This window comes from Ochotona curzoniae, unplaced genomic scaffold (genome assembly GCF_017591425.1).
Source record: "Ochotona curzoniae isolate NIBS_2020 unplaced genomic scaffold, NIBS_Ocur_1.0 scaffold_4953, whole genome shotgun sequence".
Classification (NCBI taxonomy): domain Eukaryota; kingdom Metazoa; phylum Chordata; class Mammalia; order Lagomorpha; family Ochotonidae; genus Ochotona; species Ochotona curzoniae.
Window position 1 is genome coordinate 1,401,291 of NW_024467127.1, and position 13,272 is coordinate 1,414,562.

At 39.7% G+C, this 13,272-nt stretch overlaps 1 protein-coding gene across 2 annotated transcripts in view; it reads right to left on the reverse strand.

Annotated features, from left to right (window-relative positions):
- LOC121150345 (contactin-associated protein-like 5) overlaps window positions 1-13,272 on the reverse strand; it is a 544,128-nt gene that overhangs the window by 434,056 nt on the left and 96,800 nt on the right. The gene's annotated exons all lie outside the window — the stretch shown is intronic.

The following is a 13,272-nucleotide window of genomic DNA, read 5'->3' on the forward strand; positions in this document are numbered from 1 at the left end:
TCATATGCATGCCACTACATGTCCCAGCAGCCCCTTTTCCCTTCCAGCTCCCTGCCTTGTGCTCTGAGAAAGCAGTTGAAAACAGGCCAAAGCCTTTGGACCCTGTACCCACATGGGAGACTGGAGAAAGTCTCCAGGTTTCTGAGTTCTACTCTGTTCAGCTCCAGCTGTTGTGGCCACGTGAATAATAAATCAAAGCACAGAAGATCTTGCTTTCTCTCTCTCTCCTCCTTTCTGTATACCTGGTTTCCCAAAACAAATAAAATAAAACCTTAAAAAAAGGAAAGAAAGAAACCAAGGAAGGGAGAGAGAGATACAAAAATATTAACCATCCACTGTGTCACTCTCAAATGGTTTCGACAGATAATCCTGGCTCCAGCCAAAGCCAGGAGCCCAGGTCTCTCATAGTCTTTTCAGGGTCTCAAGTACTTTGCCATCTTCTGCTGCTTTCCCTGACAAGTTAGTCAAGAGTTGAATTGGAGGCATAGTAACCAAGACTAAATTCAGTCTTCCAATATGAGACAGCATCATTTTTGGTGACAGCTTAACTTACTAGGCCACAAGGCTAGACTCTAAGAAATCTGCGAGAGGCACAGAAAATAGACCAGGACAATTACTCATTTAATGATTCTGTCTATTGTACAACTGGCAATTTTCCCAAATATGTATGTTGTGTTGTTCCAATATAGATATTTTAAGCCCAATCAGCCATTTAAGCATTGGAATTTAATTTTTTTCTGTTTATTATGGTTCTGGATAAAATATCAGTCATTAAAGTGTTCCTGGAGTAGTCCAAATATAAGGGACCACAGCCTTCAATTCCTTCATGCAAACAACAGCAACAAAAACTATATACATTTGCTTATATACGGTTATCTATTTTTATTTGAAAGGCCACTTTACAAAAAGAGAAGGACACACACAACCTTCTATCCACTGGTTCACTTTTCTGAGGCCACAATAGCAGTACCCTGGTGGGTAGAATCTTCATCTGATTGTCTCACATGGATGCAGGGGCCCAAGCACTTGTGCCATCCTTTGCTGCTTTCCCAGGTACATTAACAAGGAGAATATGAAGTGGAGCAGTTAGGACTTGAACGTGTATGGAATGCCAGAACTGTAGATAGACAAACTTGTACACATGATGTTGGCCTTGTAAACAAAGATTAACAAGGCTCTAATTTGTGCTTGTCGTTGAACAGCCACTGGAGACTCTGATCTCAAGGAACTCCTAAACCATCAAAGAAATGTGCACAAGTGAACAAATCAACTGGGATCAAATGTGTTGGGATTTTTAATTTTTTTTTTTTTGGTCAAGGAGACCACGCAAGCCAGTAACATTGAATCCGAGTCCTTCAGACCTCGAGGTGAGTCACTTTTGGTTTCCCACAAGCTTGCTGTACTGCTTTCCTGCACAAGGGCCTGGCCCTGGTGAGAACTAAGCTTCATGCCTGCCATGCATATTCACACCTCTGGAAGGTGCCTGCTTTGCATGTCAGTCTGTGTGGTTCAAACTTAGACTATCCTAAAATCTGCCAAGTTCAGCAAAATTATGCGTCAACACAATAAACTGCTAAATACTAAAATGAAAACAGACGTGAGACAGCTGAATAGTACCCTATAGCCACTTTAAGGTGGCTAGCAGCCGGTTCTGCGTACAAAAATTGAAGTGTCAATGAAGTAGTCACAGGATGTGGATAAGAACTTGCATTGCTTTAACATATTGATTACTCAATACCATGTCAGTTAATTCCATAATGCTGTAAAATGTTGTTGATGTTGTGCTGTGGCTTCTAATTGATCAGGATGATATTCTGCCAGCTCTACCTTCAGACCAGAGATGGTCTCCCCAAGAAACTGTTGAATTTATCTGGACAATAAGATGCTGGACTCTATGCTTGGTATATGTTTGCAATGAAAGAATCTTGAACTGTAATACTATAACAAGGTGGAGGAATCCACCGTGAGGGATGGGGCACGGGGAGGGGTTGGGGGAATCCCAGAGCCTATGAAATTGTGTCACATAATGCAACATAATTAAAAAAAAAAATAAAGAAAATTTGTACCTTGTGTAGAATATTCAGAATCTTTGCTATTGTGGGAGACAGAACCGGCTGAATTTCCCCTGAAGGTGCCAGGAGCAGTTGATATGGAGATGAGTGAGTAGCAAACCTCCTGGTTCACAGGTGTGTATATTAGGGGGTGTTTTGGAGTTTGTTATCTGTAGACGCTGTTCATTTAACAGTGTTTTTGAAGGCTATATCTGATTATTTGCTCCTGTTTCTAAAACTGATGAGGATGTGAAAATTTCAAATCAAAATGAGGAATGCTGACCATATGTCCCAGAAGATAGGTCTTTCTCACCTCTACGTGAAATGAGTAACCTATCTAAATTGAGAGTAAACCAGCTGTCTTATAACCTTGTCCTAGTCATTGGTAATTAAGACTTCGTTAAATTGGTCATTCTAGTGTCTGGTACAATGGCTTAATTGGCTAAATCTGCAGCTTACAAGTGCCAGGGTCACATATGGCTGCCAGGTTGTGTCGCAGCTGCCTACTGATGGCCTAGGAAAGCAGTAAAGGATGGTCCACAGCCTTGGGACCCTGCACCAATATAGGGAACACAGTAGAAATGCCTGACTTCAGGTTGGCACAGCTACATAAAAGATCTCTCTCTCTCTCCCCTACTCTCCAGAAATCTAACCTGCCCTTCCATTTTTTTTAAAGCAGTATTTCCTTAAAATTTCAAAATTAAAAAAAAAAATTAAATAGTAATAAATTGATACTCTAAATTCAAAACAGCATCATGCTTTAGACATATTTCTGTAATTTAGAGGAGAAATGAGCTAGCTTTATTCCACTCTTTTATACTTGGGGCCTCCTGGGAGAATGGAATTTTTCCAAGGCGCTTGAGGTAGGAATTCTTCGGGTAAGATTTGTTCCTTCTCTTCATGCAGTGACCCCAAGTGATTAATTCAGACCTGCTACACTGTATTTCCATTATCTTAAAAAAAATCTGTGCTGTATTCAGCCATTTAATCCTCTAAAGAAAGAAATGATGAAAACAAACATACCAAAAAAACATTAAAAAAAAAAAAGAAAGAGAAGAAGGCTTTAAAAGATGGGCAAGCTTTCCATGATCCTGGGTTGACAGGATCAACATAATCAAAATATCCCTACTACCGGAAGTAATGTAGTTCGACAGGATGCCAATCAAAAGCCCAACCACATGCTTGTCAGAAATAGAAAGAAATGATACAAAGCTAAAAATCTATGCAGCGAAGGAAGGGATCAACAAAGCAAAGAAGCAACCAACAGAATGGGAGAAAATGGACACTACACAATACACAACCACTAGGGGACTAATATACAGGATTTACAAAGAGCTTGAAAAATTCAATGATGTAAAAACAACAACAACAAAAAAGGAAAAAAAATGAGAGAAGAAAAGGAACATAGAATTTTTTAAAAGAACAAATTCAAATGGCTAATAGACATATGAAACAATGCTTCGTCTCCCTAGCCATCAGGGAGAGACATATGAAAACAATTTTGCGGTTACATCTAACTACAGTGAGATTGGCCTACACTGACAACTCCACTAACAGCTGCTGGCATGGATGGAAGGAGAAAAGTATCCTCCTTCACTGTTGGTGGATGTGTAGGCTAGCAGAACTGCTACGGAAGGCAGCATAGGTGATGTTTGCAAAACTGAAAAACGACTGGCCATGTAATCAAGCTTTCCCATTGCTGGGACTATATCCAAAGTAAGTAAAATCTGCGTATGAGAAAGGGATCTGTACTCCTGTATTTACAGTAGCACAATCTACAACAGCAAAGGTATGGAAACAACCCAGATGTCCATCAAAACGAGAGTGGATAGGGCCCGGTGGTGTGACCTAGCAGCTAAAGTGCTCGCCTTGAACGTGCCAGGATCCCATATGGGGGCCGGTTCTAATCCAGGCAGCTCCACTTCCCATCCAGCTCCCTGCTTGTGGCCTGGGAGAGCAGTCGAGGACGGCCCAAAACTTTGGGACCCTGCACCCGCATGGGAGACTTGGAAGAAGTTCCTGGATCCTGGCTTTGGATTGGCATAGCACTGACCGTTGTACTCACTTAGGGAATGAATCATCATTGGAAGGAAGATCTTCCTCTCTGTCTCTCCTCCTCTCTGTATATCTGACTTTCCAATAAATAATAAAATAAAAAAATAATAAAAAAAGAAGAGTGGATCAAGAAAATTTGGTACATTTACTCCATAGAATACTACTCAGTCATGAAGGATACACTATTGTAACAAAACAGGAAAAATCTGATGGGGGGGTGGGGTGGGAGCTTGGGGGGAATCCCAGCCTCTACAAAATTGTACAATTCAAAATTCAAAATAAAAATATATTAAAAAAATAAAATACTAATTCACACACACAAAAGGAAGAGTAAAATTCTACCATTTGAAAACAAAGGGTTCCAACCTCAAACCATTATGCTCCGTGAAATAAATCAATCTCTAAAGGATTGTGTGCTCTCTCTGATATAAGGTAACTGTCATGCAAAACACAAGATCAGTAGCTCTGGTCATTACTGCTTTTGCTACAGAATTTTCTTTTTATTGCTTCAAAGAGTTTTTTTTTTTTTCTCTTATAATCTTCATTTACTCACAGGCCACACCATAACATTGTTTGTGTCACGGTTTTTGATTTTCTTTTTTATCTCTTCATTGACACATTGATCACTCAGGGGCATGCTATTTAACTCCCTGTTGTTGTACATTTTTTATTTTTTCCTCCTGTTCTTGATTTAGTTTCATAGTTTTTCCTTTAGGTGGGTCAATGTTAACTGTATGGCAGAGACTATCATGTCCAGCAGTGAGGATGCGATGCGTAGGCATCTCAGTTCCAAATGAAAGACAGGCTTCCAGTGAAACTGTTAAATATGTCTTAGTGATAGGATGCTGGACTCTGCCATTGTTGATGCCTACGATGTCCGGATATACTTAAATAGCAGAATGATGGACTTCTGACAGTTTACAAAAGACTAAAATATTGTAACAATATAGGTAGAATCAGTGTGTGGAGTGTTTTGGGAGTGGAAAGCAAATCCCAGAGACTATGGAACTGCGCCATATAATAAGGTCTCGCTCTCATTGTTGTCTGTCATTGTCCCCTTTTGAATCAATAAATACATTTCGTAAATAAGGAAGTCTAAAAATAAAAAGGCATTTATTAGGAAGAAAAAGTGAAATGTTTCCTACTTCAAAAGTTTTCCTACATTTTGTTCTGCTTCTTTATAATCCTGTGTCCTTCATTCTTATAGAACAGGATTCTGTACAACGTCCACATGCACACGCAAACACGCACTCAATGCAAATACAGTGCTGATCAGTTTCAGAATTTATTAGAAATCTCACCTGAGCTAAATGAATGTAAGAGTGGGGATGGTATAGAATAAGAGGAAATAATAGGAAAATTTGAATGAGAAAATTTTTTTTAATTCTAGAAAAAATGGGAACTTTTTACTTGGAAAAAAACCTAATTTTCCAAATGATTATGCATTGAGAATCCCAATTAGGGAAAGGAGACAGTTGAGGTATTGTGAAGAGATTGTTCCTGTGAACTCAGCTGTCAGCAGGGTTGACAATTTCACGTCTTGAGCTCTGTCTCTCAGTAGATTTCTATTCTGTCCTGAATACAAGAGGATACACTTCCAATGGCTTATCACATTCCTGCATGTAGCGATTCTAAATTATCCTGAAAATTCAGGTTACTCAGGAAACCATGATCTTCAGGGCCTGGTGGCGTGACCTAGCAGCTAAAGACCTCGCCTTGAATATGCAGGATCCCATATGGGCATCGGTTCTAATCCCAGCAGCTCCACTTCCCATCCAGCTCCCTGCTTGTGGCCTGGGGAAGCAGTCGAGGACGGCTCAATGCTTATTTCTGCACCCGCATGGGAGACCTGGAGGAAGCTCCTGGCTCCTGGGTCAGAATCCGCACAGCACAGCAGTTGCACTCACTTGGGGAGTGAATCACTGGAATGAAGATCTTCCTCTCTGTCTCTCTTTCTCTCTGTATATCTGACTTTGTAATAAAAATAAATAAATCTTTAAAAAAAGCAACCATGATCTTTAAATACAGCTCAATCAATCCTTATGCACTTATAAAACCCTCCTCCAAGTCTTATCATAGTGTTCCTGAAGAGATAGCCACCTATGGGCTTCATTTTCACTCACTGGAAGTTGGGAAAATCCTCAATTATTAAGACAGAGTCGACTTGAGTCTATAGCACAGTGCTGGCTGAGAGTAAAACAGTGAAGTGCGCTAAATCGCAAGTGTTGGGTAAATGTGTGCTGATCATGTGAACAAATGTTGATCTTCATTGGGCTTTGCGGATTAGAAGATAATGAGAGGCCCTCAGCTGAATGACGTGTGCGCATGTGTGCACATGTGTGCATGTGCAATGCAAAATGTAATAAGTTTAGAAAGCAACTAGACATTGCCATCCAGCCCAGATTGAATTCAGATCCTGACTCTGCACTGCAATCATTATCTGCCTTTGGGGAAATTTCTTATTCTCAGCTTTACCGGTGTATAGTGGGGATTGTATTTCTGGATAGGATTTTCATAGACACTAGGCAATAAATGATATAAAATCTCACCAAGAGTTTTCACCTATGCAAACACAAATCCATGACCTTTGTTTTCTGTCATTTTTGCTGTTATAAATTCATGTTTTTCCTCTGCAGTTGTAGTTGTTTTTGGAAATCGACACTTCTCGCGCTTTCTGCTACATCTCTCAGAATTTACACAGGCAGAACATTTTAACATGTTATGCTTTACGGAATCACACCGCCATTCTGTATCAAGAGCTCTTCTTGGGATACGCATCTTTGCTCTAAGGCCATACACAACACACTCCTTACCTGTTATCCTATTTTTCCTTATCTTCAGCAAACACTCTTTAAGCACAGTGTTCCATGCATTGCAATATTTGACACATATTCCGCGATGGCAAGTTCTAGAAAACGTTGGGATTTCTGTTCTCCTATGGTCTGCCCTTAGCATGTAGACCTTAATCAAAAACATAATTCTTCTGAAGTTTTAGATATAAGTTTCAATTTAGGCAAACACTACTATGGCCTAGGTCCTCATATGAAACTGGAATTTGGAAAGTTTGCCCTGATTTCACAATGGAGAACAGAGCATGCGTTTGAGGGCGAGGGTTTGAAGATGTCCATGAAAATGGAGAGAGTCCTGTTGATGGATGTCAAACATTACTTGCACAGCAACAGACTTGACTTTTATTTCCATTTTTCCATCAACCTTTGCAGTTTCTGTGTGTGTGTGTGTGTGTGTGTGTGTGTGTGTGTGTGTGTATGTGTGTGTGTGTGAGAGAGAGAGAGAGAGAGAGAGAGAGAGAGAGTTGAGGAGGATAGGGTAGTGTAGGATAGTGGGTGTTAAAGAATAGTGACAAGAAGATCAATTTGGAGCAAATAGAGATAACTGAGCTCTAAAAAAAATGCAATTAGAATGAAAAAAAAATTAAGGACTTTTTTCTGTATTGTACCAGACACATCAGAACATGACGAATTAAAAGGGAGATAAGAACATAGGATTGTTTTAAGATTTCTGGCTTCATCAACTGTTACGTTATCCTAGAAAACGAGAAATCTCAGAAATTTGTTTTCTAAAATAAACAAATATTAAAAGCAAATGTAGCTGACAAATGACCACACATTTCAATGATCTCCAAATTATCATTACAGCTCTTTGTTTGCATAAGTGTAGTAGGTAATGTCACAGGAGCAAATGTAATGTAATACAGTGCCACAAGATGCTAAAAGGTGATGAAGATATTTTGGCACACATATCGGTGAAGAATGAGTTTCATACTCAGAAAAAGATAAAATCACTCAGCCCACGGTCTGTGGCTTCCCTTGATTTAGGATAGAATCCTGACTTACTTCTATCTATGCCTCTATGTTCATCCTACATTCTATTTTATCGCCTTACTCTCCCCATTTTTCACTCAGTGCTGAAACTTGCCAATGTTGTGCTATACCCTAGGGCTTCTCCATATTTGACTCTTTTGCAGAGCCCGCATCAACTCCCTTTTGTCCATCCAGGAATTCATAATTGCTGCATAGATGCAAATGTTCTCAGAAAGATGTGTCAGTCTCCCCAGTCAGAAGCGCCCATCCTCTTTTGGAATCATGTGTGTCTGGATCAACAGGAAGATCAAATCTGACACGCACTGGTTTGGAAGAAAGTGCCACATGGAATGTAGAGTTCTTTGAGTAGGGGCCCTATCTAATTCATTCTCTCATCATTGCTGTTCACAATGATGTGAGCAGAGTACTTGTTCAAGAATTACCTGTCTAGTAAAACTCTGGATAAGCGAAACAGAGTCTGGAACAGGAACTAAAAATCTGGATGGCTACTAGGCAGGTTGGTAAAATGGAAAATAGCTGGGAAACTGCAATGAGAACACTGACAAGATAATTATTACCATTCCTTATGCATGCACGATTTCCCAAATCATTGGTATTCCCTTCTTTTGTAAAGAGCAGCTGAGGACAGTAGGACAGCCACAGCACTCTGGGAAATGACTTCAAATAGAATGAACTTTGAGGCATTTAAGATATCCAGATAGGGCCCGGCGCGGTGGCGCAAGTGGTTCAAGGTCCTCGCCTCGCACGCCCGGGATCCCATATGGGCGCCGGTTCTATTCCCGGCAGCCCCGCTTCCCTTCCAGCTCCCTGCCTGTGGCCTGGGAAAGCAGTCGAGGACAGCCCAAACTTTGGGACCCTGCACCCGCGTGGGAGACCCGAAAGAAGCTCCTGGCTTCGGATCGGCATAGTATCGGCCCGTTGCACTCACTTGGGGAATGAATCATCGGACAGAAGATCTTCCTCTCTGTCTCTCCTCTCTGTACATCCGCCTTTCCAATGAAAAAATAATAAAAATAAATCTTTATAAAAAAAAGATATCCAGATAATTATTTATTGGGGACATGCTAAAAGGTAAAGTTTATTTCATGCAACATGCTCCAGCATATTCTACTTTTCCTTGTTAAACTCTCTTCTTGCTTGGCTATGAAGCCACAATGGTATCAGTGCTATATGGATGTGTCCCCCTACTTGGTGCTGTAACTGAAAAATATCAATAAAATTTAAGTTGCATTTTGAGTTTGAGAATTTGTCATGGTCAGTTGAATCCAGTTTCTGATTTTTTCTTCACCCAGCCCTTCAAATTACATGTGGATAAATTATAACTGCAGGAAATTACATCGCATTGTATTCATTGACTATTTTCCATTTTTGAGAAAAAAAATAGCAATGGAAAAATGGAAGAAAAGACACACTGGAAAACGAGTTTAAACCTGAAAAAATTACATTTCATGGCTAAAGGCAGGAAGAAGCGAACTTCAAAACTGCATATGACTAATGGTGATGAGTGGTAAGTGACCAGGAATCAAGCCATTTAACCTAATGACACTGTAAAACGTGAGAAGCCACAATTTTCAGTATCAATAACCTCAACATGACACACATTCACTGCCATATTTGCTTCCTTTTTGCTCTCTGAAACATTCCATTTTGCAAGTTGGCTGGTCCTGAGAAGAAGCTAGTCTGAACATTGAGAATCAATCTTTCTTTGCTGAGCAAGGTTAAGTTTAGCTTTGATGGCAGCATGGCTTGGGAATCGCCTACCAAACTTTCCCTGCTGGCAACTTCCATGCATAACACTGGTGTAAGAATTCCTGGAAAGTTCTCAAGTGTATTTTGATGCACTGGATCAAGATCGAACTCCTTAGAGAATTTATAATACACTAGGAAGAGATTTAGATTTCTTACTTTTAATTTTTGAGTAAATGTAGCGTGCTATAGAAGTTTGAAGGCTTACCATTTGGTGTTAGGCATTATATTTGTTGTATAGACTTGGAGTAAGGCTGGAGCTATAGGGAAACTGAAGAATTTTAAAAAGTCATCCAATTATTTGCTCATTTTGATATCCATTGATATCTGAACTTCATATTTTTGTTGTTGTTTTTGTGGCGGACAGTTTTTGTTTTCTTTGGAGCTTGCAAATGGAAGGTTGATAAAGGAATCCCTGTCATAGTCCTCTACTTGGATACTCCATCCAACATCCTCTTGATTCGTTTAACTGATGTCCTGCAATGTTCTCTGGGTCATGAATCCTTAGGCTTCTCTGAGGAAAATGAATGACCTTGACCCAATGCAAATGGTGCAATGGGCATGAGTCATTCTTGGATTGAGAAGGTGAGGGGCATTGGTGACCTGGTTCCTCTAGGTTACAATCTTGTTAATTCATAGAAATGCTCATCTATGTAACATCTAGTGCTCTAAAATTTGCTAACATATGTGATAGCATAAGGAAAAAGAGGGCATACCCAGTCCGAAGGCAGAGGATAAAGGGGAGAAGATGAGGCAAAGGGGACATTCCTACTATTGGCATTATAGGGGTAAAACTTGTGTCTGACATAATGTCCTACCTTATAAGCCATATTTCCTCTCCCTCAGGTGCCTTTACTGCCATTAGAGTGACTGAACACACCACTCATGGGGGCAGCCTGACAGATGACTTACACAAACTAACTCATGCACTCAATCTTTCTTGTTCCAGTTTGATAAAGAAACTGCTGCACAGCATTTGTGTAACTAGATCATAGTCACAGTGGTGGAGCGTGCATTGGAGCAGTCCAACATCCTTGAACATGAGCTGACTAGTTCCCAAGGAGCAGAATAGACACAGGAGACACTTCTTGCATTCTGTTCAACTGGTCTCAGCCTTGAGACCAATTTTGGAATGTTAAAAAAAAAATGAGTGATTTCTATTACAGCTTTGCCAAGCATGATGGCAGGCTCTACGAAACTATACTGTAATCAAATTTTAGAGCCTCTATCAGGGGCTAAGGACCTCTTCCGCAATTTCCAAATGGAAACTTCACCTGAGTTCTTTCTTGAGTTCTTTGATCACCAGTGATAAAACACTGTGAGCAAGGGCACGACCACGCAGACTCAGTTCTGTTAGGGCCAGCAACACACACAGAGGGAGTAAAGCAAAGCGACTTTCAACTTAGAACTAAGTCTACTTTACCGCCCTCCGCTTCCAGGGTCACTAGACCCCCAAGTACTGCTAACTGCAAGGTTGCCTTCCAGGCTGTAAGAGATGTGTTTAGACCCCATAAGCCTTAGTGCCCCACCCTCCCAAACCTCTTGAACTGAGGGATACTGGAAAAGCCTTAGAAACCAGATGTTTCTGAACTTTGTGTGCCTCTCTTGATTTCCTGAAGGGTGTCAGAGGAGCTAAAATTCCTTCTCTTGTAAAACAGCCACAGAAGTGAGAACTTCTCTGCCCCAAAGCCAGCCATCCAATCTCATAAGCTCTATCCTACTTCCTTTGATGCCCCTCATTCCAGTGGGATCCTGTGCCAAAACCGGAGGAACAAACACTACGTAGATGGGCAAAGAAGAATCTAGCGGACAAACCCTACTCAGTATCCACAAACCCCCTGTCTGCACATGCCCTTTGTCCAGCCATGTTTTTGTAGAAAATTCCCCCACCAAACCTAAGAATAAGCAAAGCCAATTGCTCCCTGATGCTGGTATTCATATCTAGAAGCTTCTGTTATCCCTTAAAACTTCCATTTCATATAAACGTGTGCATGCATTTTTGTTAACCTTTTATTATTGATGTCTGTTCCACTGAACAAAGTATCCGTGGAGAGGAGAAACTGTGTTTCCTTCACTGCATCAGAAATCAGGAAGCATCATCCTCATTAATAGGACATGATTATCCATTCTGAAAATGTCATACTATTCTTGTGGGGATAATTGCAATTATAACAGCGCTCATCCAGTAACTCCACATAAAATCAATGTGCAAAATTCAGATGTGTTTATATACACCAGCTGCAAATAATTCAGGGTAGGATTTTAAAAACAGAAGGCTGAGGAACGTGTCGATACCTTGGGATAAACACGATGAAATGAGCTAGAAAACTCTAAAACATTTATTTGGAAACACCTTAACTTTTTTTTTTAATAAGTGGAGAGGCATTCTCTGATTCTGCAGGAGTTTCAGCTTGGTGAACTTGGCAGTCCTAACTCTCCCTGCAAGTGTCTTTCCGCTGCAATGTCAATCCCCACTGAGCTCCGAGTACTTGCCCTTCCTTTTCATTCTCATTTCATTCTTGTCTGGCTTTGCTCTTAACTCTGAGAAGTTGACACAAAATTTTATTTTAGCAGGGAAAACTCTAAGAACACTCAAGATATTCCCAAGGAAAAACAAAACACCGAATAGAAATCCTTTGGCACGTGCGAAGAATTGTTAAAAAGGTTTTTATGATAATTGCAATATAGGATAGAACAGTTCCAATGTAGAAAAAGGCAAACAATAAAACACAGTTCTGGAAATATGAGGATAGCTCCCCCCTCCCACAGAGAGAGAGAGAGAGAGAGAGAGAGAGAGAGAAGCAAAATGAATATTATGGGTTTCAAAATTTTTGTACTGAAATAAATTGATGTTTCAATTCATTTCTTCCATGCTCTTCTCAAGACATATTTATACTAGAATAAACCTGCAGATAAGTATATAAAGACAAGAATTGACAATTAATTGTGTTCTAAAATACCCTTGTGAAAGTACATTCTACATTATCCTGCTAATTTATATGCAATAATGCATTTTAATTAAAATGAAAGGAAAACGTTAATAAACTGTAGGATTTTAAAAAAGTAATGGTATTACATTTGTGAGTTTAAGCTTGTAAATTCCTGATAGGAAGTACAGAGTACTAAGTTGTCAAGAAAATGACAGATTAATTCTGTTACAGCAACATCAGGACCTTCTGTACATGAAAAATGCATAAAATGCCAGTAAAAATTCCAGCTACAGATTGAAAGATGATGTTAGCAACTAAATAACTGACAAAACATTATAAATCAAAATATTTAAATATTTTTCATAAATCAAGTATAAAAAGACAGATGGCACAGTAGAAAAATATTCAAAATATCTGAAGGGAGACATGAAAATGGCCCACAACACTAAAAAAATCTCAATAGTATTTTGGGAAATACAAATTAAAATGAAGATAAAATACTGCTTCAAAGTACCCAATTTGATGCAAAACAAGATATTAGACAATGGAATCTCCCATGGAAATGAAATAGCAACTTTGCAGATGCGACTTTAGATATTGTTTTGATACTCCCAGCAATGACTGGGAAATCATGACTGAGAAGTCTCC